Raw genomic sequence first — 25,920 nt, forward strand, 5'->3', positions numbered from 1 at the left:
AGGCTTGCCAGCTGTAGCTGTCGAGACCAGGTCCAAGAGACCCTCCCCGAACAATTCCTCACCCCTGTAATGTAAAACCTCCATATGCCTTTTTGAGTCGGCATCACCTGTCCATTGCCAAGTCCACAGGACCCTTCTGGCCGAAATCGACATAGCGTTTATTCTAGAACCCAAACGACTAATGTCTCTTTGAGCATCTCGCATATATAGGACAGTGTCTTTAATATGCCCCAGGGTCAATAATACAGTACCCTTTCTAGGGTATCAATCTCCTCAGATAAGGTATCCGTCCATGCTGCTACAGAACTACACACCCAGGCCGACGCGATTGCCGGTCTTAGTAATGTACCCGAATGCGTATAAATGGACTTCAGGGTAACCTCCTGCATGCGATCAGCAGCATCTCTGAGGGTAGCCGTATCCTGTGACGGCAGGGCTACCTTCTTGGATAAGCGTGTTAAAGCTTTGTCCACCCTAGGGGAGGATTCCCATCGTAACCTGTCCGTTGGCGGGAGAGGATACGCCATAAGAATCCGTTTGGAAATCTGCAGTTTTTTATCTGGAGATTCCCAAGCCTTTTCACATAACTCATTCAGTTTGTGTGAGGGGGGAAAGGTTACCTCAGGCTTCTTTCCCTTATACATATACACCCTCTTGTCAGGGACAGGGGTTTCCTCCGTGATGTGCAAAACGTCTTTTATTGCTATAATCATATATCGAAGAGACTTAGCCAATTTTGGCTGGAACTTTGCATCATCGTAGTCGACACTGGAGTCAGAATCTGTGTCAACAATATGGGATAGTGGATGTTTTTGGGACCCTGACGGTCCCTGCAACATAGGTTCAGGCACGGGTTGAGACCCTGACTGTCCCAATGTCTCAGCCCTGTCAAATCTTTTATGCAAGGAATTAACATTATCATTCAAAACCTTCCACATATCCATCCAATCAGGTGTCGGCGCTGTTGGCGGGGACACCACATTCATTTGCTCCTGCTCCTCTCCCACATAGCCTTCCTCCTCAGACATGTCGACACAAGCGTACCGACACACCACACACACAGGGAATGTCCTTTCTGGAGACAGTTCCCCCACCAGGCCCTATGGAGAGACAGAGAGAGAGTATGCCAGCACACACCCAGCGTTATAAATCCCAGGAATAACACAGTAACTTAATGTAACCCAGTAGCTGCTGTAATATAGTCTTTTGCGCCTAAATATGTGCCCCCCCCCCTCTCTTTCCGCCCTCTTCTATCGTGTATCAGCAGGAGAGATCATGGGGAGCTTCCTCTCAGCGGTGCTGTGGAGAAAAAAATGGCGCTGGTGAGTGCTGAGGAAGAAGCCCCGCCCCCTCGGCGGCGGGCTTCTGTCCCGCTTAAAATGCAATTCCTGGCGGGGGCTCTTACATATATACAGTGCCCAGCTGTATATATGCTTATTTTGCCATATGAGGTCCCAAATGCTGCCCAGGGTGCCCCCCCCTGCACCCTAACAGTGACCGGAGTATGTGTAGGTATGTGTGGAGCAATGGCGCACAGCTGCAGCGCTGTGCGTTACACCTCCTGTGAAGAACACAAAGTCTTCTGCCGCCTGAAGTCTTCTTTGCTTCTCATACTCACCCGGCTTTTGTTTTCTGAGGGGGACGGAGGCGCGGCTCTGGGACCGGACGGCGAGGGTGAGATCCTGCGTACCGATCCCTCTGGAGCTAATGGTGTCCAGTAGCCTAAGAAGCAGGACCTAGCTTCAGAGAGTAGGGCTGCTTCTCTCCCCTCTGTCCCACGCTGCAGGGAGAGTCTGTTGCCAGCAGATCTCCCTGAAAATAAAAAACCTAACAAAATACTTTCTCTCAGCAAACTCAGGAGAGCTCACTGAAAAGCACCCAGCTCGTCTGGGCACAGTCTCAAACTGAGGTCTGGAGGAGAGGCATAGAGGGAGGAGCCAGTGCACACCAGGAACTGAATTCTTTCTTAAAGTGCCCATGTCTCCTGCGGATCCCGTCTATCCCCATGGTCCTTACGGAGTCCCCAGCATCCACTAGGACGTTAGAGAAATGTGTGATATTGAATTTTGGATAAGGGATACTCAACCTGTATATCCTCTGATTGGAGCCAAACCACACAGAGCTCTTGTTTGCAAAGGGAGACCCTTTGTCTTGCTGACTGTGCACCTTAATAGGATACACAGCCTCCCCTCCCTTCTACAATCCCCTGGTACCATATACATATAACTGGAGTTGCTGTGGAGGGACCTGTACTTCTTTCCAGTGCTGATGCAGTCCGGAAAATGGCGCTGGACGCTGCTGGGTCCGCTCTGAGGAGAAGCTCCACCCCCGCAATGGCGCGGTCTTCCCGCTCTTCACAGGATTATACTGGCCTGAGGAAAAAGTTGCTGGCTGAGATCCTTGGACCCCAACAGGCTGCTGGACCAGTGGAGGGGTAAGCGCTGGCTCAGGGCGCCCCTCGCAGCGCTGCACCATATGCCTCTGAACCTTCCTTAGGAGCGCGGTTAATACCGCGCTACCACCCACGTTGTCGCCATCTTCACACCGGATTCCTGCTTGCTAGGGGGGTCAGTGACTCACTCACCCCATACTTCAGCTCAGTAAGTGGTCGGCGGCGTGCTGATGGGGCGAGCGGTCCCCTGTGGCGGAGAACGATCGGACCCCCGGAGCTCAGTGTCTGGACAGCGGATACAGTGGCTCAAAACCCCTGCTCCCCCCCCCATAGTCCCTCGCTGCAGGGAGGCTGTTGCCAGCAGTCTCCCTGTAAAATAAAAAAACTCTAAAAAAAAACCTTTAACTAAAACAGCTCCCCTAGCTGTGACCGCCTCCTCCGGGCACATTTTCTAAACCGAGTCTGGTAGGAGGGGCATAGAGGGAGGAGCCAGCCCACAATCTTAAAAACTCTTAAAGTGCCAATGGCTCCTGGCAGACCCGTCTATACCCCATAGGACGTACAAGAAATATGGGTTCTAGTGTGTGTGTGTGTGTGTGTGTGTGTGTGTGTGTGTGTGTATCTATCTATACAAACTAGCGTTTGCCCACGGCTTCACTCATATGGATGTCTGTTATCACTTAGCAAAACTAATTTAACTTGGCGTTCGGGGTGTGCTATATATCTATAGTAAATTTGGACTTGAGTAGCTTGCACTCGCTGAGTGTATAAGAGGTGAGTAGCTGGCCACCCCCACTCAACAGATACATCTATTTAGGGTGCCAGAATGATTAGTATATGCAGTGTTTCTCGTGCCACGGAACACTTGCAGGGTGTGCCTCAGGGTGGTGGTTCAGGACCAATTCAAACTATTTATAGTCAATGTAATAGGCAAAACCAGTGCTGGTGGCTGCCAGGCATAAAATATGTGGACACACAGAAGCAAATCCTGTCCCTCACTACATAATTTAACCTAAAGATGACATAAAAACACAATTTACTTAATTTCATATTTTTTTTCTCAATTTCTCAATAAAAAAAACTTTTGGCCTAGGGGTGCCGTGAAAAAAAATTAAGATTTTACTCACCGGTAAATCTATTTCTCGTAGTCCGTAGTGGATGCTGGGAACTCCGTAAGGACCATGGGGAATAGCGGCTCCGCAGGAGACTGGGCACAACTAAAGAAAGCTTTAGTACTACCTGGTGTGCACTGGCTCCTCCCACTATGACCCTCCTCCAGACCTCAGTTAGGATACTGTGCCCGGAAGAGCTGACACAATAAGGAAGGATTTTGAATCCCGGGTAAGACTCCTACCAGCCACACCAATCACACCGTATAACTCGTGATACTATACCCAGTTAACAGTATGAATAATAACTGAGCCTCTCAACAGATGGCTCAACAATAACCCTTTTGTTAAACAATAACTATATACAAGTATTGCAGACAATCCGCAGTTGGGATGGGCGCCCAGCATCCACTACGGACTACGAGAAATAGATTTACCGGTGAGTAAAATCTTATTTTCTCTGACGTCCTAGTGGATGCTGGGAACTCCGTAAGGACCATGGGGATTATACCAAAGCTCCCAAACGGGCGGGAGAGTGCTGATGACTCTGCAACACCGAATGAGAGAACTCAAGGTCCTCCTCAGCCAAGGTGTCAAATTTGTAGAATTTTGCAAACGTATTTGACCCTGACCAAGTAGCAGCTCGGCAAAGTTGTAAAGCCGAGACCCCTCGGGCAGCCGCCCAAGAAGAGCCCACCTTCCTTGTGGAGTGGGCCTTTACAGATTTGGGATGCGGCAGTCCAGCCGCAGAATGCGCCAGCTGAATTGTGCTACAAATCCAGCGAGCAATAGTCTGCTTAGAAGCAGGAGCACCCAGCTTGTTGGGTGCATACAGGATAAAAAGCGAGTCAGTTTTCCTGACTCCAGCCGTCCCGGAAATATAAATTTTCAAGGCCCTGACTACGTCCAGCAACTTGGAATCCTCCAAGTCCCTAGTAGCCGCAGGCACTACAATAGGTTGGTTCAAGTGAAAAGCTGATACCACCTTAGGGAGAAACTGTGGACGAGTCCTCAATTCTGCCCTATCCATATGGAAAATCAGATAAGGGCTTTTACACGACAAAGCCGCCAATTCTGACACCCGCCTGGCCGAAGCCAAGGCCAATAACATGACCACTTTCCACGTGAGATATTTTAGATCCACGGTTTTAAGTGGCTCAAACCAATGTGATTTTAGGAAGCTCAACACCACGTTGAGATCCCAAGGTGCCACTGGAGGCACAAAAGGGGGCTGAATATGCAGCACTCCCTTCACAAATGTCTGAACTTCAGGTAGTGAAGCCAGTTCTTTTTGGAAGAAAATCGACAGAGCCGAAATCTGGACCTTAATGGAATCCACTTTTAGGCCCATAGTCACTCCTGACTGTAGGAAGTGCAGAAAACGACCCAGCTGAAATTCCTCTGTTGGGGCCTTCCTGGCCTCACACCACGCAACATATTTTCGCCAAATACGTTGATAATGGTTTGCGGTTACTTCTTTCATGGCTTTAATCAGCGTAGGAATGACTTCCTCCGGAATGTCCTTTTCTTTTAGGATCCGGTGTTCAACCGCCATGCCGTCAAACGCAGCCGCGGTAAGTCTTGGAACAGACAGGGCCCCTGCTGAAGCAGATCCTGTCTGAGCGGCAGAGGCCATGGGTCCTCTGAGATCATTTCTTGAAGTTCTGGGTACCAAGCCCTTCTTGGCCAATCCGGAACCACGAGTATCGTTCTTACTCCTCGTCTTCTTATTATTCTCAGTACCTTTGGTATGAGAGGCAGAGGAGGGAACACATAAACCGACTGGTACACCCACGGTGTCACTAGCGCGTCCACAGCTATTGCCTGAGGGTCCGTTGACCTGGCGCAATATCTTTCTAGCTTTTTGTTTAGGCGGGACGCCATCATGTCCACCTGTGGCCTTTCCCAACGGTTTACCATCAGTTGGAAGACTTCTGGATGAAGTCCCCACTCTCCCGGGTGGAGGTCGTGTCTGCTGAGGAAGTCTGCTTCCCAGTTGTCCACTCCCGGAATGAACACTGCTGACAGTGCTAACACGTGATTTTCCGCCCATCGGAGAATCCTTGTGGCTTCTGCCATCGCCATCCTGCTTCTTGTGCCGCCCTGTCGGTTTACATGGGCGACTGCCGTGATGTTGTCTGATTGGATCAATACCGGCTGGTTTTGAAGCAGGGGCATTGCCTGACTTAGGGCATTGTAAATGGCCCTCAGTTCCAGAATATTTATGTGTAGGGAAGACTCCTGACTTGACCAAAGTCTTTGGATATTTCTTCCCTGTGTGACTGCCCCCCAGCCTCGAAGGCTGGCATCCGTGGTCACCAGGACCCAATCCTGTATGCCGAATCTGCGGCCCTCTAGAAGATGAGCACTCTGCAGCCACCACAGCAGAGATACCCTGGTCTTTGGAGACAGGGTTATCAGCCGATGCATCTGAAGATGCGATCCGGACCACTTGTCCAAGAGGTCCCACTGAAAGGTTCTTGCATGGAACCTGCCGAATGGAATTGCTTCGTAGGAAGCTACCATTTTTCCCAGGACTCGTGTGCAGTGATGCACCGATACCTGTTTTGGTTTCAGGAGGTCTCTGACTAGAGATGACAGCTCCTTGGCTTTCTCCTCCGGGAGAAACACTTTTTTCTGTTCTGTGTCCAGAACCATCCCCGGGAACAGTAGGCTTGTCGTAGGAACCAGCTGTGACTTTGGAATGTTTAGAATCCATCCGTGCTGTTGTAGCACTTCCCGAGATAGTGCTACCCCGGCCAACAACTGCTCCTTGGACCTCGCCTTTATAAGGAGATCGTCCAAGTACGGGATAATTAAAACTCCCTTTTTTCGAAGGAGTATCATAATTTCTGCCATTACCTTGGTAAACACCCTCGGTGCCGTGGACAGCCCAAACGGCAGCGTCTGAAATTGGTAATGGCAATCCTGTACCACAAATCTGAGGTACTCCTGATGAGGGTGGTAATGGGGACATGCAGGTAAGCATCCTTGATGTCCAGGGATACCATGTAATCCCCCTCGTCCAGGCTTGCAATAACAGCCCTGAGCGATTCCATCTTGAACTTGAATTTTCTTATGTATGTGTTCAAGGATTTCAAATTTAAAATGGGTCTCACCGAACCGTCCGGTTTCGGTACCACAAACATTGTGGAATAGTAACCCCGTCCTTGTTGAAGTAGGGGCACCTTGACTATCACCTGCTGGGAATACAGCTTGCGAATTGCCTCTAGCACAGCCTCCCAGTCTGAGGGAGTTGTCGGCAAGGCAGATTTGAGGAAACGGCGGGGGGGAGACGTCTCGAATTCCAGCTTGTACCCCTGAGATACTGCTTGAAGGATCCAGGGATCCACCTGTGAGCGAGCCCACTGATCGCTGAAATTTTTGAGGCGGCCCACCACCGTACCTGGCTCCGCCTGTGGAGCCCCACCGTCATGCGGCGGACTTGGAGGAAGCGGGGGAGGACTTTTGTTCCTGGGAACCTGCTGTTTGTTGCAGCTTTTTTCCCCTACCTCTGCCTCTGGGCAGAAAGGACCCGCCTTTTCCCCGCCTGCTTTTCTGGGATCGAAAGGACTGTACCTGATAGTACGGCGCTTTCTTAGGCTGTGAGGGAACATGGGGCAAAAATGCTGACTTCCCAGCTGTTGCTGTGGAAACTAGGTCTGAGAGACCATCCCCGAATACTCCTCACCCTTATAAGGCAAAACTTCCATGTGCCTTTTAGAATCTTCATCCCCTGTCCATAAGCCTCTCCTAGCAGAAATGGACATTGTACTTATTTTAGATGCCAGCCGGCAGATCTCCCTCCGTGCATCTCTCATGTATAAGACTGAGTCTTTTATATGCTCTATGGTTAGCAATATAGTGTCCCTGTCTAGAGTGTCAATATTTTCCGACAGGGAGTCTGACCACGCAGCTGCAGCACTGCACATCCATGCTGAAGCAATAGCTGGTCTCAGTATAATGCCTGAATGTGTATATACAGACTTTAGGATCGCCTCCTGCTTTCTATCAGTAGGCTCCTTTAGGGCGGCTGTATCTGGAGACGGTAGTGTCACCTTCTTTGACAAGCGTGTGAGCGCTTAATCCACCCTAGGGGGTGTCTCCCAACGTGACCTATCCTCTGGCGGGAAAGGGTACGCCATTAGTAACTTTTTAGAAATTACCAATTTTTTATCGGGGGAAGCCCACGCTTCTTCACACACTTCATTTAATTCTTCAGATGGGGGAAAAACCACTGGTAGTTTTTTCTCCCCAAACCTAATACCCTTTTTTGTGGTACCTGGGTTAATATCAGAAATGTGCAATACATCTTTCATTGCCTCAATCATGTAACGAGTGGCCCTATTGGACATTAAATTAGTCTCTTCGTCGTCGACACTGGTATCAGTATCCGTGTCGACATCTGTGTCTGCCATCTGAGGTAGCGGGCGTTTTAGAGCCCCTGATGGCCTTTGAGACGTCTGGGCAGGCACGAGCTGAGAAGCCGGCTGTCCCGCATTTGGCATGTCATCAAATTTTTTATGTAAGGAGTCGACACTTGCACGTAATTCCTTCCATAAATCCATCCACTCAGGTGTCTGCCCCGCAGGGGGTGACATCACATTTATAGGCATCTGCTCCGCCTCCACATAAGCCTCCTCATCAAACATGTTGACACAGCCGTACCGACACACTGCACACACACAGGGAATGCTCTGAGAGGACAGGACCCCACAAAGCCCTTTGGGGAGACAGAGAGAGAGTATGCCAGCACACACCAGAGCGCTATATAATACAGGGATTAACTGAATTATATCCCCTTATAGCTGCTATAATAATTATACTGCGCCTAAATTTAGTGCCCCCCCTCTCTTTTTTACCCTTCTGTAGTGTAGACTGCAGGGGAGAGCCAGGGAGCTTCCTTCCAGCGGAGCTATGAGGGAGAAATGGCGCCAGTGTGCTGAGGGAGATAGCCCCGCCCCTTTTTCGGTGGACTTCTCCCGCGTTTTTGTGCCCCTAGTGTGCATCCAGCTCAGCCGGGCACAAGATTCTAACTGAGGTCTGGAGGAGGGTCATAGTGGGAAGAGCCAGTGCACACCAGGTAGTACTAAAGCTTTCTTTAGTTGTGCCCAGTCTCCTGTGGAGCCGCTATTCCCCATGGTCCTTACGGAGTTCCCAGCATCCACTAGGACGTCAGAGAAATTCTGATACTCTAGGACGCCGTGATTCAAAAAAGTTTGTGAACCACCGGTATATTTTATAAGGCGGCATAGAACTCCGTTTTCAGAACTACACTACTGTAATGTGTTTATTAGGATTAAAGCATAGCCAAAAAGATCAGCGACGTCCAGGAATAACGAGTTTTATGGTAAGAACTTACCTTTGTTAAAACTCTTTCTGCGAGGTACACTGGGCTCCACAAGGATAGACATAGGGGTGCAGAGTAGGATCTTGATCCGAGGCACCAACAGGCTCAAAAGCTTTGACTGTTCCCAAGATGCATAGCGCCGCCTCCTCTATAACCCCGCCTCCCTGCACAGGAGCTCAGTTTTTAGTTAACCAGCCCAATGCAGTAGCAGGAAAAGAGACGACAACGGTTAGTAGCCACATACACCACACTCTCACGACAAGAGAAGTGTCAGCGGCTAATGTCATATCAACCCAAAGAAGCTAAGTGCGTCAGGGTGGGGGCATTGTGGAGCCCAATGTACCTCGCAGAAAGAGTTTTAACGAAGGTAAGTTCTTACCATAAAACTCGTTTTCTGCTGCGGGGTACACTGGGCTCCACAAGGATAGACATAGGGGATGTCCTAAAGCAGTTCCTTATGGGAGGGGACGCACTGTAGCGGGCACAAGAACCCGGCATCCAAAGGAAGCATCCTGGGAAGCGGCAGTATCGAAGGCATAGAACCTAATGAACGTGTTCACTGAGGACCACGTATCCGCCTTGCACAATTGTTCAAGGGTCGCACCACGGCGGGCCGCCCAAGAAGGTCCAACAGACCGAGTAGAATGGGCCGTAATGTGAGCAGGAGCTGACAGACCAGCCCTCACATAAGCATGTGCAATCACCATTCTAATCCATCTGGACAAAGTCTGCTTGTGAGCAGGCCAGCCCCGTCTGTGAAACCCAAACAGAATAAAGAGAGAATCAGATTTCCTAACAGAAGCAGTTCTCTTCACATAGATACGGAGAGCCCGTACCACATCCAAAGACCGCTCTTTGGGAGACAGGTCAGAAGAGACAAAGGGGGTCATTCCGAGTTGTTCGCTCGTTGCCGATTTTCGCTATGCCGCGATTAGTTGCAAATTGCGCATGGCACGCAGGGCGCATGTGCTTAGTTATTTAACACAAAACTTAGCTGTTTTGCTGTGGCTTCTGCTGCGCTTTTTTAGTCGCACTGGCGTTCGGTAAATCATTGACAGGAAAGGGGCGTTTCTGGGAGGCAACTCAGCGTTTTCACGCCGTTTGCAAAAAAACGCAGGCGTGTCAGGGAAAAACACGGGAGCGTCTGGAGAAACGGGTGAGTGGCTGGCCGAACGCAGGGCGTATTTGTGACGTCAAACCAAGAACTAAATGGACTGAGCTGATCGCAATTTGTGAGTAGGTCTGGAGCTACTCAGAAACTGCAAAGAATTATTTAGTAGCAATTCTGCTAATCTTTCGTTTGCAATTCTGCTATGCTAAGATACAGTCCCAGAGGGCGACGGCCTAGCGTGTGCAATGCTGCTACAAGCAGCTAGCGAGCGAACAACTCGGAATGAGGGCCAAAGGCTGGTACCAAAATCTCCTGGTTAAGGTGGAACTAAGAACCACCTTAGGTAAACATCCAGGACGAGTCCTAAGAACCGCCCAGTCACTGTGAAATATCAGATATGGGGAACTACAGGACAAGGCACCCAAATCGACACTCTTCTAGCTGAAGCAATAGCTAGCAGAAACACCACCTTAAGGGAAAGCCACTTAAGATCAGCTGAACCAAGAGGTTCAAACGGAGACTCTTGTAGCGCCTCCAAAACCACCGACAAGTCCCAAGGAACCACAGGCGGGACATAGGGAGGTTGGATACGTATCACACCCTGAGTAAAGGTATGCACATCAGGTAAGGTTGCAATTTTTCTCTGAAACCACACCGACAAGGCAGATTTCTGAACCTTGAGGGAGGCCAGACGTAGGCCTAAGTCTAGGCCCTGCTGAAGAAAAGCCAACAACTTGGCTATAATAAACTTGTTAGTGTCATAATCGTTAGATGCGCACCAAAGTAAGAATGCCAGACCCTATAGTAAATCCGAGCCGAAGCTGGATTCCGGGCCCGCAACATAGTTTGAATGACCGCCTCAGAAAACCGTTTAGCCCTTAAGACGGAAGCTTCAAGAGCCACGCCGTCAAAGACACCCGGGCTAGGTCCTGGTAGACACAGGGGCCCTGAACGAGGAGGTCTGGCCGTTGTGGAAGTAGAATTGGACGCTCTGACGATAGGCCTTGCAGGTCTGAGAACCAGTGCCGTCTGGGCCACGCTGGAGCTATGAGAAGCAGATTTCCTTTTTCTTGCTTGAACTTCCGAATTACCCTGGGCAGGAGTGACACCGGAGGGAACACGTACGGCAGACGAAACCTCCACAGCACCGCCAGCGCATCAATGAATGCAGCTTGAGGATCCCTTGTCCTTGCTCCGAAGACCGGAACCTTGTGATTGTGTCGAGACGCCATCAAATCTACGTCTGGAAGGCCCCACTTTTCCACTAGGAGTTGAAACACTTCTGGATGGAGGCCCCACTCTCCGGCGTGTACATCCTGATGACTGAGAAAGTTCGCTTCCCAATTCAGGACTCCCGGAATGAATATTGCCGATATGGCCGGTAAGATGGCCCTTTGTAGAATCTGTGAGACTTCCTTCATTGCCAAGCGGCTTCGAGTGCCACCTTGATGATTTATGTAAGCCACTGTGGTGGCATTGTCCGGCTGTACTTGAACAGGACGGTTCTGAATTAAATGCTTGGCCAGGTTCAACGCATTGAAGACCGCCCGCAATTCCAGAATGTTGATCGAGAGGAGAGATTCCTCCGTAGTCCACCGACCCTGAAGGGAGTGTTGCTCCAGCACAGCGCCCCAACCTCTTAGACTGGCATCTCTCGTCAACAGGACCCAGTCAGTTATCCAGAAGGGATGGCCTCTGCACAATCGTTGGTCCTGGAGCCACCAGTGCAGCGACAGACGACCTCCGGAGTCAATGAGATCATGTGAGACCTGATCTGGTGAGGCAGGCCGTCCCACTTGGCTAGAATCATCCTCTGGAGGGGGTGAGAATAGAACTGAGCATACTCCACCATGTCGAATGCTGACACCATGAGGCCCAGCACCTGCATCGCCGAATGTATTGACACTTGCGGACTAGAAAGGAAGTAACGAATCCTGTCCTGAAGCTTCAGGACTTTCTCCTGAGACAAGAACAACTGCTCGTTGTGAGTGTCAAATAGCGCTCCCAGGTGCACCATGCTCTGAGCAGGGACCAAGGAGGATTTCTTCCAGTTGATGAGCCACCCGTGGGCTTGTAGAAACCGGACAGTCATATCCGGATGACGTAGAAGTTCTGGGGAATTTGCCAGGATTAACAAGTCGTCCAGATATGGCAGGATCCTGACCCCTTGACGGCAGAGTACCACCGTCATCACCGCCATAACTTTGGTGAAGACTCGCGGAGCCGTAGTTAAACCAAAAGGTAACGCCCAAAACTGGTAATGGAGGTTGTCAATCGCAAACCTCAGGTATTGCTGATGTGACACTGCTATAGGAATATGCAGGTAAGCATCCTGTATGTCCAGGGAGACAATGTAATCCCCGGGTTCCAAGGCCAGAACTATAGAGCGAAGGGTTTCCATACGGAACTTGGAAACTTTCACAAACCTGTTCAATGCTTTGAGATTGAGAATGGACCGAGAGGACCCATTCGGTTTTGGGACTAGAAACAGCGGAGAATAATATCCCCGGCCCCTCTGAGCAAGAGGCACCTGTACTACGACTCCTGTATCCAGGAGAGTCTGTACCACCGAATGTAGCGTGTTTGCCTTTGTCTGGTCCAACGGGACGTCTGTCAGCCAAAAATCGATGAGGGGGACGGTTTTTGAAGGCTATGGCGTAACCTCGACTGACGACTTCCCATACCCAGGCATCTGAAGTTGTCTTCAACCATTCCTGGGTATACCCTAGAAGCCGGCCCCCCCACCCTGGGATCCCCCAGGTGGAGGCCCGCCCCATCATGTGGCAGGCTTATCCGTCTTGGAGGCTGGCTGACAGGCAGCCCAGGCTCTTTTGGGCTTCAGCTTACCAGGTTTGGAAGTGTGGGCCTGCTTGTTGTACGCCTGACCTTTTGCTTTACCTGAAGGACGAAAGGGTGAAAGGAAGTACCTTTAGCCTTCGACACAGAAGGAGCGGTACTTGGCAGACAGGCAGTTGCCAAGTCAGCCACTACAGGTTGAGTATCCCATATCCAAATATCCGAAATACGGAATATTCCGAAATACGGACTTTTTTGAGTGAGATAGTGAAACCTTTGTTTTCTGATGGCTCACTATACACAAACTTTGTTTAATACACAAAGTTATTAAAAATATTGTATTAAATGACCTTCAGGCTGTGTGTATAAGGTGTATATAAAACATAAATGAATTGTGTGAATGTACACACACTTTGTTTAATGCACAAAGTTATAAAAAATATTGGCTAAAATGACCTTCAGGCTGTGTGTATAAGATGTATATGTAACATAAATGCATTCTGTGCTTAGATTTAGGCCCCATCGCCATGATATCTCATTATGGTATCTAATTATTCCAAAATATGGAAAAATCCGATATCCAAAATACCTCTGGTCCCAAGCATTTTGGATAAGGAATACTCAACCTGTATCTTATTTAAGTCCTCCCCAAACAGAATATCTCCCTTGAAAGGGAGTACCTCCAGGGTTTTTCTAGAGTCCAGATCCACAGACCAGGATCTCAGCCACAATATCCGGCGAGCCAGGACTGACGTAGTAGAGGCCTTGGCTGCTAGAATACCGGCATCAGAAGCCGCCTCTTTAATATAGTGAGAAGCTGTGACAATATATGACAAGCATTGTCTAGCATGGTCAGAAGAGATTTCATCTTCCAACTCTAGGGCCCATGCTTCAATAGCCTCTGCAGCCCATGTTGCTGCAATAGTGGGTCTTTGTGCAACACCCGTGAGGGTGTAAATCGCTTTCAGACAACCCTCCACACGTTTATCCATAGGCTCTTTTAGAGACGTGACGGTAGTGACAGGTAGAACTGAGGAAACCACCATCCTAGCCACATGCGAGTCTACTGGAGGAGGCGTTTCCCAATTTTTAGACAGCTCTGGCGCGAGGGGATAGCGAGCCAGCATCTTCTTTTGAGGCACAAACTTCTTTCCCGGGTTTCCCCCAGGGTTCCTGACGTATATCCACTAGGTGGTGAGGTAAAACTTGTTTAACCACCTTCTGACGCTTGAACCTATCTGGTTTCTTAGGAGGGACGGATGGCTCGGGATCATCCGTAATCTGTAAAATCAACTTAATAGCCTCCAAAAGATCAGGAACATCCACATGTGAACTACCCTCCCCATTAGTAGTATCTGTGTCAGAATCTGTGGGGTCAGTGTAAGCGCCATCTTCATCAGACGAGGTGTCAGTAACAGCAGTGGATTGTGAGGAGATAAGAGCTCGCTTAGAGGACCCCTTGGTCTTAGGCGAGCAAGAGTCAGACTTTTTAGTAGTCAAGGACTGGTTCAACTTGTTCAATTGAGCAGATAAATTGTCCGCCCACGGCGGGTTAGCTGCGGGGACCACATACGGTTGCACCGGCATAGGAGGTCCAATAGGGGGTGTTAGTTTAGTAACTAGCGTATGTTGAAGCGTGGAGAAAGTAGCCCACGGTGGGTCATTATGTACCCCCGTTGCCACAGTCCCACTGGGGGGCAAGGAGCCCCCAGAACCAGAGCCCACAGCTGCTGTAGTCTCCTCATAGGGATCTGTGGCTTCAGCAACACCGGCAGTGTGTTCAGCCCCAGAACCGTTACCTTCAGAAGCAGACATGATATAACTTGCAGTATCAGGTAACACAGTACAATTGTCAGCAGCACAATACCTCTTGCCCAAACCCCTGCGCAGTGTAGTCAGCACAAGCAGAGATACAGGAGAGATATGGTGACTAAAATCACAGAGAAAAATACGTATTAAAGTATATCTTGTGAAAATCCTATATAATTATAAAACCTGACGCACCAAGCCCCCTCTCAGGTTAAAGAATATAGTGATAGCAAATTGAGTGAGAGACACGAAATGGAAACCACTCAGCAAGCTAATGCACACACATATAGTCACAGTTAAACAATGCAGAGGTTATTACTAACAATAATACTGCACTGGACCAGCTTTTTTATATATATATATATATATATATATATATATATATATATATATATATATATAGTCAATAGATATAACATTGCACAGGATGTATATCACAGGGTACTTGTACCGGAGAACCCTGACTAAATGCACTCTTTCTTAACTAACACTGTCTAATTGACATGTAGAATACTTAAGTGTCTTGTAAAGTCACAGTGCTGACAACCAGGCGGCTTTACAAATGAGGATTTGCCCAAGCAGTCCCAGGAACAGTGTAGCTGAGAGAAATGGCGCCCAAACACTGACAGGGAGGGAGGGACAGACAGATATGCAACTCCAGGGCGGGAACATTTGCTGGAAATGGCGCCATGGGGCTGGGGGAGGAGCTCCAGGTCTAAGCCTTATCCCCTCTGCTGGCAAAAACACCTGGTACTGCGGGCTACATACAAAAAGGTTTTAAGAGAAAACCTGACCTGCACCCATGCCCTGGTGATCTAGTGGGATCGCCTATACAGCCAAGTGCCTCCCACCGGCCACGCCAGATCGCGATAAAGTACGGGTACCGCAAGCGTGGCCCACTCACCACCTCCGAAGCGCGGCCTCGCGATCCCGGAGAGCCCCCGTCGTGTGTGCCTGACCAGAAGAAAACTGGAGCCTCCTGCTGTATGTACCCGGCAACAAGGGCGCGGGAGTGTACAGCGCCGCTGGGGAGAGATGGAGCTGCAGCAATGAATGTCTCCTGACATTTACACACTGCTGCAGCCCTTGAAGTCTTCACTTGTCTTCTCAAAAAGCTCTTCTTAGGGCTGCCCGGAGCAGCCCCTCTGTTATGTGCCTGCTATCTGCAGCACCAACTACAAAACTGAGCTCCTGTGCAGGGAGGCGGGGTTATAGAGGAGGCGGCGCTATGCATCTTGGGAACAGTCAAAGCTTTTGAGCCTGTTGGTGCCTCGGATCAAGATCCTACTCTGCACCCCTATGTCTAGCATTTTGGAGCCCAGTGTACCCCGCAGCAGAAAACTCTGCCCTTTATTATTACATATATATACGGCGCATACTGGGGCAGACTGATTAGTAGTGGATGATGCTCAGGATAGATAGATAGATAGATAGATAGATAGATAGATAGATAGATAGATACTGTATATACAGGCAGCACATGCTCGAGGAGAGAGCTGACTGTACTGCCAGTGATGGGGTAGTATATAGCAGGGGGGTACTGCCAGTGCTGGGGTAGAATATAGCAGGGGTGGGGGGGGGGGGTACTACAGACACTGGGGTAGTATGTACCAGGGGGATATATACCGGGGGGGTGGTTGCTTATAGCACTGGGGTAGTATATATCAGCGGGGTGCTCCCAGTAATATATACCGGGGGGGGGGGGGGTAGTATATATCAGTGGGGTGCTGCCAAGGATGAGGTAGTATATATGGGAAGCGGTCACCGCACCGCTAGTCGGGATCCCGGACGTCACAGACTTTCCTCCCTCTGTGAGTATCCACGACACCCATAGAGGGAGAAAAAAATCCTGTGGCTTGCTAGCCCTCACCCTGCAGCCGACATAACGGTGGCCGGGATCCCACTGTCAGTATACTGAATGCCGGGATCCCATACTGATCCCATAAATACCAGGGGGGGTTCTGCCAGCGCTGGGGTACTCTATACCAGGGGGGTACTGCCTGCATTGGGGTAATATATACCAGGGGGTACTGCCAGCGCTGGGATAGTATATACAGGGGAAGGGGGGGGGGGGGTTACTGCCTGCGTTGGGGTACTATATACCAGAGGGCTACTGCCAACGCTGGGGTAATATATATCAGGGGGGGGTAGTATATACCTGGGGGTACTGCCAGTGCTGGGGTAGTATATTCCAGGGGGTACAGCCAGTGCTGGGGTAGTATGTACCAGGTAGTACTGACCGTGCTGGGGTAGTATATACCAGGGGGATACTGATAGCACTGGGGTAGTATATAGCATAGGGGTACTGCCAGCGCTGGGGTAATATATATTAGCAGGGGGTACTGCCAGCGCTAGGGTAATATATACTAGCAGGGGGGTACTGCCAGCGGTGGGGTAGTATATAGCAGGGGGGTACTGCCAGCGGTGGGGTAGTATATAGCAGGGGGGTACTGCCAGCGCTGGGGTAGTATATAGCACGGGGGGGGGGTACTGCCAGCGGTGGGGTAGTATATAGCACGGGGGGTACTGCCAGCGGTGGGGTAGTATATAGCAGGGGGGTACTGCCAGCGCTGGGGTAGTATATAGCAGGGGGGTACTGCCAGCGGTGGGGTAGTATATAGCAGGGGGGTACTGCCAGCGCTGGGATAGTATATAGCACGAGGGGTACTGCCAGCGGTGGGGTAGTATATAGCAGGGGGGTAATGCCAGCGGTGGGGTAGTATATAGCAGGGGGGTACTGCCAGCGCTGGGGTAGTATATACCAGGATGATATGGAGGGGACTGTGGACACTGTATATATGTATGCTGGTGGCAGAGAACAGACAATGATACAACCGCCGCCGCTCAGGCGTCTTCCCCCCCGCCACCAGCACTGTCCAGCCCGCACACACTATATTGCCCCCAGCTGAGCATCAGGGGCCCCGCACACAAAGGATTGGGCCGCACACACTCACCTCACACACCCGCAGCCTCCTGTGCACGAGCGCCGGCCTGGAGAGTCCGGGTGGCGCGCCCGGGACAGGTGACTGGGCGGGGAGACGGGCGAGCGAGGGGAGGTGAGAGGATAATAACGCGTTTGAGGGAAGAGACTGGGCGGAGATGTGCTGCATTCTCGATATTCCCTTCTCCTACAGAACCCGGATGTGACGTCAGATGAGGGCGGAAGCTCTTTTTATGCCCTTATAGCATTTATATTTATTTTATTTTCTTCAAATCTCGGTTGAGTGCAGGTTATTTGAGTTACCTGTTCGTGTGCTGGATCCTTGCTCGTCCCAAGTCCCAATAGATTATGTCGCTGACCCAGTGCCTGATGGGAAAGGTCCTTTCAGCGAAGGGAATCTAGGTGCTACCCTCCTCCTGCTGCCTGAATCCCTGTGCCCATTATTATTATTATTATTATTATTATTATCCTTTACTTATATGGCGCCACAAGGGTTCCGCAGCGACCAATTACAGAGTACATACATAATCAAACAGGAAAACAGCAACTTACAGTGCCCAGTATAGTGTGCCAGCCTCTACTAGTTACCTCTGTGATGCCCCATATACCCCCATGTTACACTGTATGGGCGAGCGGGGCCCTGGCATTGCGCAGTGCTGCGTCCGCCCCCTACATTAGTACTTCGAGCCCAATTCAGCATGGGAATACCCAGGACAGGGCGAGTGTGCCCCGCATGTCAGGTCCCCACCCCCGCTAACATGCGAACACCTGATAATAGCAGCCTACGCTTTTGCAGCCTAGCTGCGTAGGCAGGCCGTCATGTTTTCGGGTCGTAGCACTCCCGGTCCCCCGGAAAGGTGGGCAAGCCTCCCGCTTTCCCTGCAACCCCTCCACGACCCTCCTCGGCCGCCGGCAGCAGAGAACAAGTGGGCAGTCCAAGGGGGTCCGATGACTCGATTTGCGCTGAATCGCGTCATCGTAGCTCCGCCCCCTGCTATACAGCGCCTCTTTTCTCGGCATTGCACAGCGGGCGGCGGATAACGTAACCCTGATGCCACTCCCCCAGACCGTCCACTTTCCTGTCGGCCACGCCCCCCGGACCGCCCATCCTGCTGCCGGCCACGCCCCCATGCACCTACAACGGAGGAGGGGGCAGCAAAGTAGGTAAGTATGCGTACCAGCTGCGTGTGTGTCGTCACGCAACCGACCGCCCCGCAAGCGGTTCAGACACCTGCGTTGTCTAGACAACGCCCCACCCAACGCCGCATTGACGTTGATACAACGCGCCCCTCCATCCTTCCCGCAAATGTAAATGCCTCAGGCGGAGGCGTTCGCATAAATGAGAAGCCGTCGCACGTGGGTTTCAGCATGCAAACGCATTGTAGATGCGTTCCATACTGAGCCTCCACGATTTATTATTATTACTTATTTACCAGTTATTTATGTAGCGCACACATATTCTTATTTACCAGGTATTTATGTAGCGCACACATATTCATACTCTACAGAGAATATTTGGCCATTTACATCAGTCCCTGCCCCAGTGAAGCTTACACTCTATTCCCTATCACATGTACACCACACACATTCACGCTAGGGTTAAATACATTTTTTAAGAAATCCAAAACAAAAACATTTGAGGGTGTTTTACCAAAACACGCCGAAGAACTAGAACCAAAACCACAACACAGCGGTCCCCATACACCGTGATCTCAGTCACTCCAAGCAGCCCCTCATAGCACATCTGCCTAACCCAAAATGTGCATGCCCCTTTTCCACTAGCTCCTTAAAACACGGGTAAATGCACGGGGGCGCGCATTTACCCATTTTTTTCCCTAGTGGAAACGGGTCCCCCGGCAAATTCCCGGATCAAGTGATCCGGGAATCCTACCCTGGTAGCCAGCCGGGTTGAACACGTGTTCAACCGGGCTAGCTGTCTAGTGTGAACGGGAGCCGCCCCTGCCGCGTCACTAGCGCGTAACCAACCCGGCAATTGCCGGGTTGGTGAGCGCTGTCTGCAGAGGGCTGCAGCACGGGTCGCAGCCGTGTCAGGCGACACGGCAGCGAACCGTGCTACTCTAGTGGAAACGGGGTATTATTGGCATAAAGAGAACTGGAAGTGACTGCACTACTTTGCTAGATTACACTGATCATTTTGATATACGGCATTTGTAATTGTGTGTGTGTGAAATGTAGTGTACAGTAGCTAGCCAGTGGGTGTCTGGGGGCAGGCAGACACAGGAAGTATGCCCCGACCGATGGGTGACGGGTGCAGTGATGTGATACACAGCGCTGCTGACGGGCATTTCTAGAGAGAAGGAGACTCGTGTGTAGGATTCGGCTGGGCCACCCCTCCTCTCTAGCCGGTAGCGCTGTACAGCTCTGGGCACTAGGGGACCCTAGTGCTGTCCCAGAACCTACAGCGCATGCGCAAATCACTGGGAAAATGGCGCGGCAGTCATTTCCCAAGTGATTTTCCTTCTGCGCATGTGCGAATCACCGTGAAAATGGAGCGGCAGTCATTTCCCAAGTGATTTTCCTACTGCGCATGTGCGAATCACCAGGAAAATGGGCGTGGGACCCCCAGGAACAGGCGGACACCCACAGATACATTTAGGGTCAGACTGGCCCACAGGAATACCAGGGAAACCACCGGTAGACCCCACTGCCTGAGGGCCCACTCCTCCCTCTAGGGATCAGGTTCCAGACTGTGCGCTTGTATTATACATGGTAGATATGTGGCGTTACACTGCACTAGACTATTGTGTATTTCAAGCCTCTGTGGAGTCTGGCCACACCCCTTTGTAGGCTGGACACACCCCTAAGTATGGGCCCTTATAACTGCATTCCCCCAGTGGGCCCTTCATGTCCCAGTCCGACACTGGACATACTCGGGTATTAAAAACTACCTTAATGGTGCTTTTACAGGTGTCTGTTTAAAAGAGAATGTGAGGACACATTTGTTGATGAAAACCTGGAAATACACTACAGGAATAGAAAACTTTCTACGATTGCAGTGCATTGTTTTGTCATGTTAACCACCACTTCTCATAATAATACTGCATTACAAGGAAGGAAGCGGCAATTTCTGGTTTTTAACAAGGCTCTTCCTGGGTAATGATATTAGTTATTACATGTTATTAAACCATACTTGCCTACCCTCCCGGAATGGCCGGGAGGCTCTTGAAAATCGGATGACCCTCCCGGCCCCCCGGAAAGGTGGGCAAGTCTCCCGCTTTCCCCCTCGGCCGCCCGCAGCAGAGAACAAGTGGGCGGCCCGAGGGGATCCGATGATGCGATTTGCGCTGAATCGCATCATCGTAGCTCCGCCCCCGCTATGCAGCGCCTCGTTTCTCAGCACAGCGGGGGGTGGAGTCACAATGACGCGACCCTGATGCCACACCCCTGGACCGCCCACCCTGCAGCTGACCACGCCCCCGAACAACCCATCCTGCTGCCGGCCACGCCCTTATGCACCTACAACGCTGCCTCCTCCCAGAGGCAGCAAAGTAGGTAAGTATGTATTAAACTCATATAATCTAAAACACTTTTTCTGGCAGATTTCAGAGTTAATAGATTTATGTGTCACATTTTTTTCCTAAAACTGTATAAAAAAAGCTGATTTCAGACTGATTTGTTTGAGAGCATGTGTCTGAATCGAGCAGTGAATGCGTAAGACGTAGGGATGGCCATCGGTGAGCTATCCATCGATGGTTGCCATCGATGACACCATCGGCGATGGTTTGCACCCCTCGATGGCAGGGCCGCGGTCCAATAAAAATGGGGGTGGGGCTTAGCAGGTTGTCGGGGGAGGAGCTGTGCTCCGTGGTGTCACGACACCTTGCAAAAAAAATATATGTATATTTGTTTATGCTCTGCCATCAACCACCTGGTTCTCTCCCATCGATGGCACTGGCATTTAACATCGGCCATAAACCATCAATGATTAGGAAACATCGATGATCGATGGCCATCCCTAGTAAGACGCAATGCAGAATCGGACACAGGGTCTGTAAGTTTTAGTGGATGTTACTTGGAGGTAACAGGGAAGTGGCAAAGCCATCATGTGCGTCTCACTGAAAGTGGCTGCGTCCAAAGATGCTGAAACATTTGCGCAGGAGGACATATGTAGAAAACTGCATGTGGCCAGAGAGACCCCCAGCCACATGGATAATGACAGCCGTGGCGCTGAAGAGGTTAACCCTCAGCTGCCACGCCCCATTTTAAATGGACAATGCATGATTAAATGTATGTTTAATAATGTGTTGTAATATGTTATATTGCTGCGCTGTGTGTAGTTGGAGAATTATGGACTGCACGTTTATAGAACTGCAGGGACAGAGCACTTATCAGAAAAGTACAAGGTATTTTGTTTCTAAAATACCTTTACAATTGTTGTTCAGCAACTTGTACATAGCCAGTCATGTGTTAATTGTCCTAGCTAAAGCAGGGTGTCGATTAGCAGGCCTTTTGGTGGGCAAACATTTTCTTTCAGGTACAAACAAAGGTTTGGAAAGAAGACTGTGCTTTCAGCATCTCCTGTGGTGTGATAAGTCAAAACTGGTTTTGCACGGAGACACAAGTGGCTGCTAAATCAGATTGCGTTTTACGAATGCAAACTAGTGGGTTTCGTGTAACAACAGTTTGATCTAACATTTCCTAGGCTGCATGATGTGTGATGCAGATTCATGTTTAACTTATGAGAACGTTGTCTATATGTGAGAGGATGAATGCAACTAAAATTCAAGTTATATTTACATTTGTGAAAGAGACAGGAACATGGTAATCAGATTGTGTTTGGGAAAGCACACTGGTTTGGTTATATATGAAGAGGAGCAGGAATGTGCTTTATCTAATTCTTAATGTAACACGAATATTATTTATTATTAATCGTTTAGCATTAAATTAATATATTTATTGATAGTATTAGTAAGAATGTGTTGTTCATTTACAATCCAATATGTCTGAGGTTCATATAAATATATTGTGTTGGGAGAAATTGCACAATAAATATAATAGGTGTAAATATATGAAATATATATATATATATATATACATACACATATATATATATATATATATATATATATATATATATATATGTATGTAGTATTAGTAAATAATTGGAGCAGTTGTGCCATCTATTGTGACATTGGTCAGCTGCCATACTTGCTTTAATATAAGTTATTGTGTGTACTTCAAGGTGAGCTCGAGACATTGTGAATAGCAATAGCCTGCAGGGCAGTAAAGGCAGCAAACAGGGTCCCTAGCATTGATCGCGTGCTGCGGGAGCAACAACCTGCAGGGCAGGAAGAGTTGGTCCACGAGCCGGGTTCAGGGCTGACCGCGAGCTGCTGAAGTAAGCTTACACTGGTTGGCGGTGACTAAGGATGGGGGACCAATGGAAGACGGCTGCGCGGCGCGAGTCTACCTGTCAGTGAGTATAAAGATAGCTCACCGGCGCTGCGAGGGGAGATGCTGATCCCCCTGTGAGTGCGCAAGTCTGAGTCCAGGGCGCTGCTTTGTAGCAGTGAGCGGCGGCGGTTAGGGCTCAGGCGCTGTGGCCGGAACAGGGCAGTCCCGGCGGCACAGAGCGGAGGCAGCGGCGGCCGTTGGAAAGAAGTACCTGGCCTTGGTCTCCGGGTGCCGGGCAGAGGGGCGTTGGTGGTGCGGGGGTGCTGAGGCGCTGTTGACGGTGCCCTCCGGACAGTCCGCGGCGGAGGGCGGCGTGGCCCGGTAGGAGAACTCTGGTGGCCAGTGACAGCTGAGGCAGAGGAGGAAGTGGCCGGCGCTATAGCAACGCTGGCGCTGATGACAGCCACTTCTCCTTTCAGTTAGAGGAGGAGTCCCCAGCAAGCGGTGGAGGGATTGCCTGATGAGCTGGCTGGACAAAGAGTCGGGGGAGCATCATACAGCGGCGCTGACAAGTCGTGAGGGGCTGTAAGTGAAAACCGCCACCTACACTGCATTTAACACTTAATACTACAGCTGTTTGAATACACCTAGCTATGCAGCTTAGACTGTCAGCTTAAACTATATATATATATATATATATATATATATATGTATATATATATATATATATATATATATAATGAGCAGTAGCCTCAGTAACTGTCAAGTGGAAATGCTCTGTGTAGTGTGATAATATAGAAGACATTGATAATGTAATGTGATAATATAGAAGGTAGGTAGGTAGGTAGGTAATGTGTAGTGTGATAATATAGAAGACATTGATAATGTAATATGATAATATAGAAGGTAGGTAGGTAGGTAGGTAATGTGTAGTGTGATAATATAGAAGACATTGATAATGTAGAAAAGTACTATTAAGCTGCATAGTAAGTCTGAATAATACTATTAAGCTTCCTGTATCCCTCAGTATTCATCTACTTTATGCAAAGGGGAGAAAAAATGACTCTTGCCCTACAGTGAATATTTATTCTTAAATGTCACATAGGTTATGTGCATATGTACTCTAATAGAACTGTATGGCTAGAATTGAAGACGTCGCAGCGCTGTCATAACCTTGTGGTAGTTAATAAGAACAGAGACTATAAACCGCAAATAACTAAGTCAATATCTTGTGACTTCTGCATAAATACTTTATTGTTCAATAAATAGACTGCATTTCAAATGAATAAGAGAGTGATAAGAACAAACTGACAGTTAAAGTATACTATATCGTTCTATCATTAAACTGAGGGACTTGAAAGGACAGGAACATTGAACACATCTAGTGCCCTGCATGTACTATTTCTTAACAAGGATATTTATCAAAAGGGCAGCCCAAGTATAAATCCCGCAGGAATAGAGAAGATTTACTTGTTGTGGAATACAGTAGACTACAGCTTTCCATTGGGAAATATTACATTACAAAGTCGGATCTACAGCATTTCCAAGGAGTTCTTTATATAATAGTACAGTTTCAGTCACTCAATTGCAGGGAGATGAAGGAGCAAGAGACGGGATCCGGATTGAAAGTCGACAATGTCTAGGTCGAACACTATTGGTCGACAGTAACTAGGTCGACAGGGTCAAAAGGTCGACATGTTCTAGGTCGATAGGTCCAAAGGTCGACATGAGTTTTTCACAATTTTTTTTCTTTTTTTGAACCTTTTCATACTTAACGATCCACGTGGACTACGTTTGGAACGGTAATCTGTGCCGAGCGAAGCGGCAGCGGAGCGAAGGCACCATGCCCGCGAGCCATGCGAGGGGACGCGGTGCACTAATTGGGGTTCCCGGTCACTCTACGAAGAAAACGACACCAAAATAACATTAAAAACTCATGTCGACCTATTGACCTATCGACCTAAAGACTCTGTCGACCTAGACACCCTGTCGACCTAGTTACTGTCGACCAATAGTGGTCGACCTAGACATTGTCGACCTAGTTACTGTCGACTTTCAATACCACACCCGCAAGAGACAAATCCATTCATAGGATCTGTTACATTTATGCTAAAAGATACTTTTATATATCCGAGAAGGAAACTTATGTAGCAGTATACAAGGCAATAATTGTTGCATAGTAAAGGCATGATTACCTATTACATAATATTCTACTGGTTGCAAAAGAAAAAAAAGATGTAATTGTCAACGAATAGTGTAATATGTCATGCTTAAATACAGTTGTTTTCTAAAATTTTATGGGCCCTATAGTGCACTATCCATTGCATTAAGAGTACCCGGGTCACTCTAACACATAAGGGTGATGCTTTAAGAAGGTTACATTTTTGTATTGCATGCGAACAATTCATGTATAGGTATTTGGGGAAATGTAGAATTAGTATGTTATTCATTTATTGACATGCAAAAGTTATTGAGGCATAATAGTAATATGTCGTTCTAAAATATTAAAAAAAACACATTATACTTACCATCTGTGTCTGTGAGCTGGAGTTCGGTCCATGAATCCTGGAAGAGAGAACAGGTAAAACGTTAGTGCTGTGGGGCTTAATTAGGGGAGTGCAAGTACACACAGGGATTTAGGGAGGCTTACCCAGGTAAGCCTTATTGAACAATTAGTCTGGGTGGAGGCACATTCAGTCATTAGGTAACCTATATACTTTGGTAGTTAAGGGAGGGTTAACTTTTGAAATGTAACTTGTATTTATTTATATTTTGTGCAACAACCTGATTGGTTGGAGAAGACAGGGAGGGCTAACCCCCTGTGGTACTGTGTGTAGAATTGAGATAAAAAGAGGAGGCCTGTGAGCCTCCAGAGTGTATTATACCAGTTTTATTCTGCTGTAGCATCTTGCTGTATTGCTGAGTTCTTGTCAGAACTATTTATTGGGCAAATAAACATCATCCGCCTCAAACGACCGCTTCATCTTGTGACCTGCAGGGCTAGGCGAAACCTAGCTCCGTTTTCTGGCTGTCCCGGGTTTAACCAGCGTCTCCAAG

At 49.0% G+C, this 25,920-nt stretch overlaps 2 protein-coding genes across 2 annotated transcripts in view; one reads left to right on the top strand and one right to left on the bottom strand.

The window, feature by feature from the left end:
- Positions 1-17,687, bottom strand: part of LOC134935986 (zinc finger protein 850-like) — a 52,502-nt gene extending 34,815 nt beyond the window's left edge. The window contains exon 1 of the mRNA XM_063930851.1: positions 17,522-17,687. The gene's annotated coding sequence lies outside the window, so the exon portion shown is untranslated. The remainder of the gene's footprint in view (positions 1-17,521) is intronic.
- The window catches only part of LOC134934192 (uncharacterized), a 110,131-nt gene that overhangs the window by 15,527 nt on the left and 68,684 nt on the right, over positions 1-25,920 (top strand). The window lies entirely within an intron of this gene.

The sequence above is a fragment of the Pseudophryne corroboree genome, chromosome 6, assembly GCF_028390025.1.
Source record: "Pseudophryne corroboree isolate aPseCor3 chromosome 6, aPseCor3.hap2, whole genome shotgun sequence".
NCBI lineage: Eukaryota > Metazoa > Chordata > Amphibia > Anura > Myobatrachidae > Pseudophryne > Pseudophryne corroboree.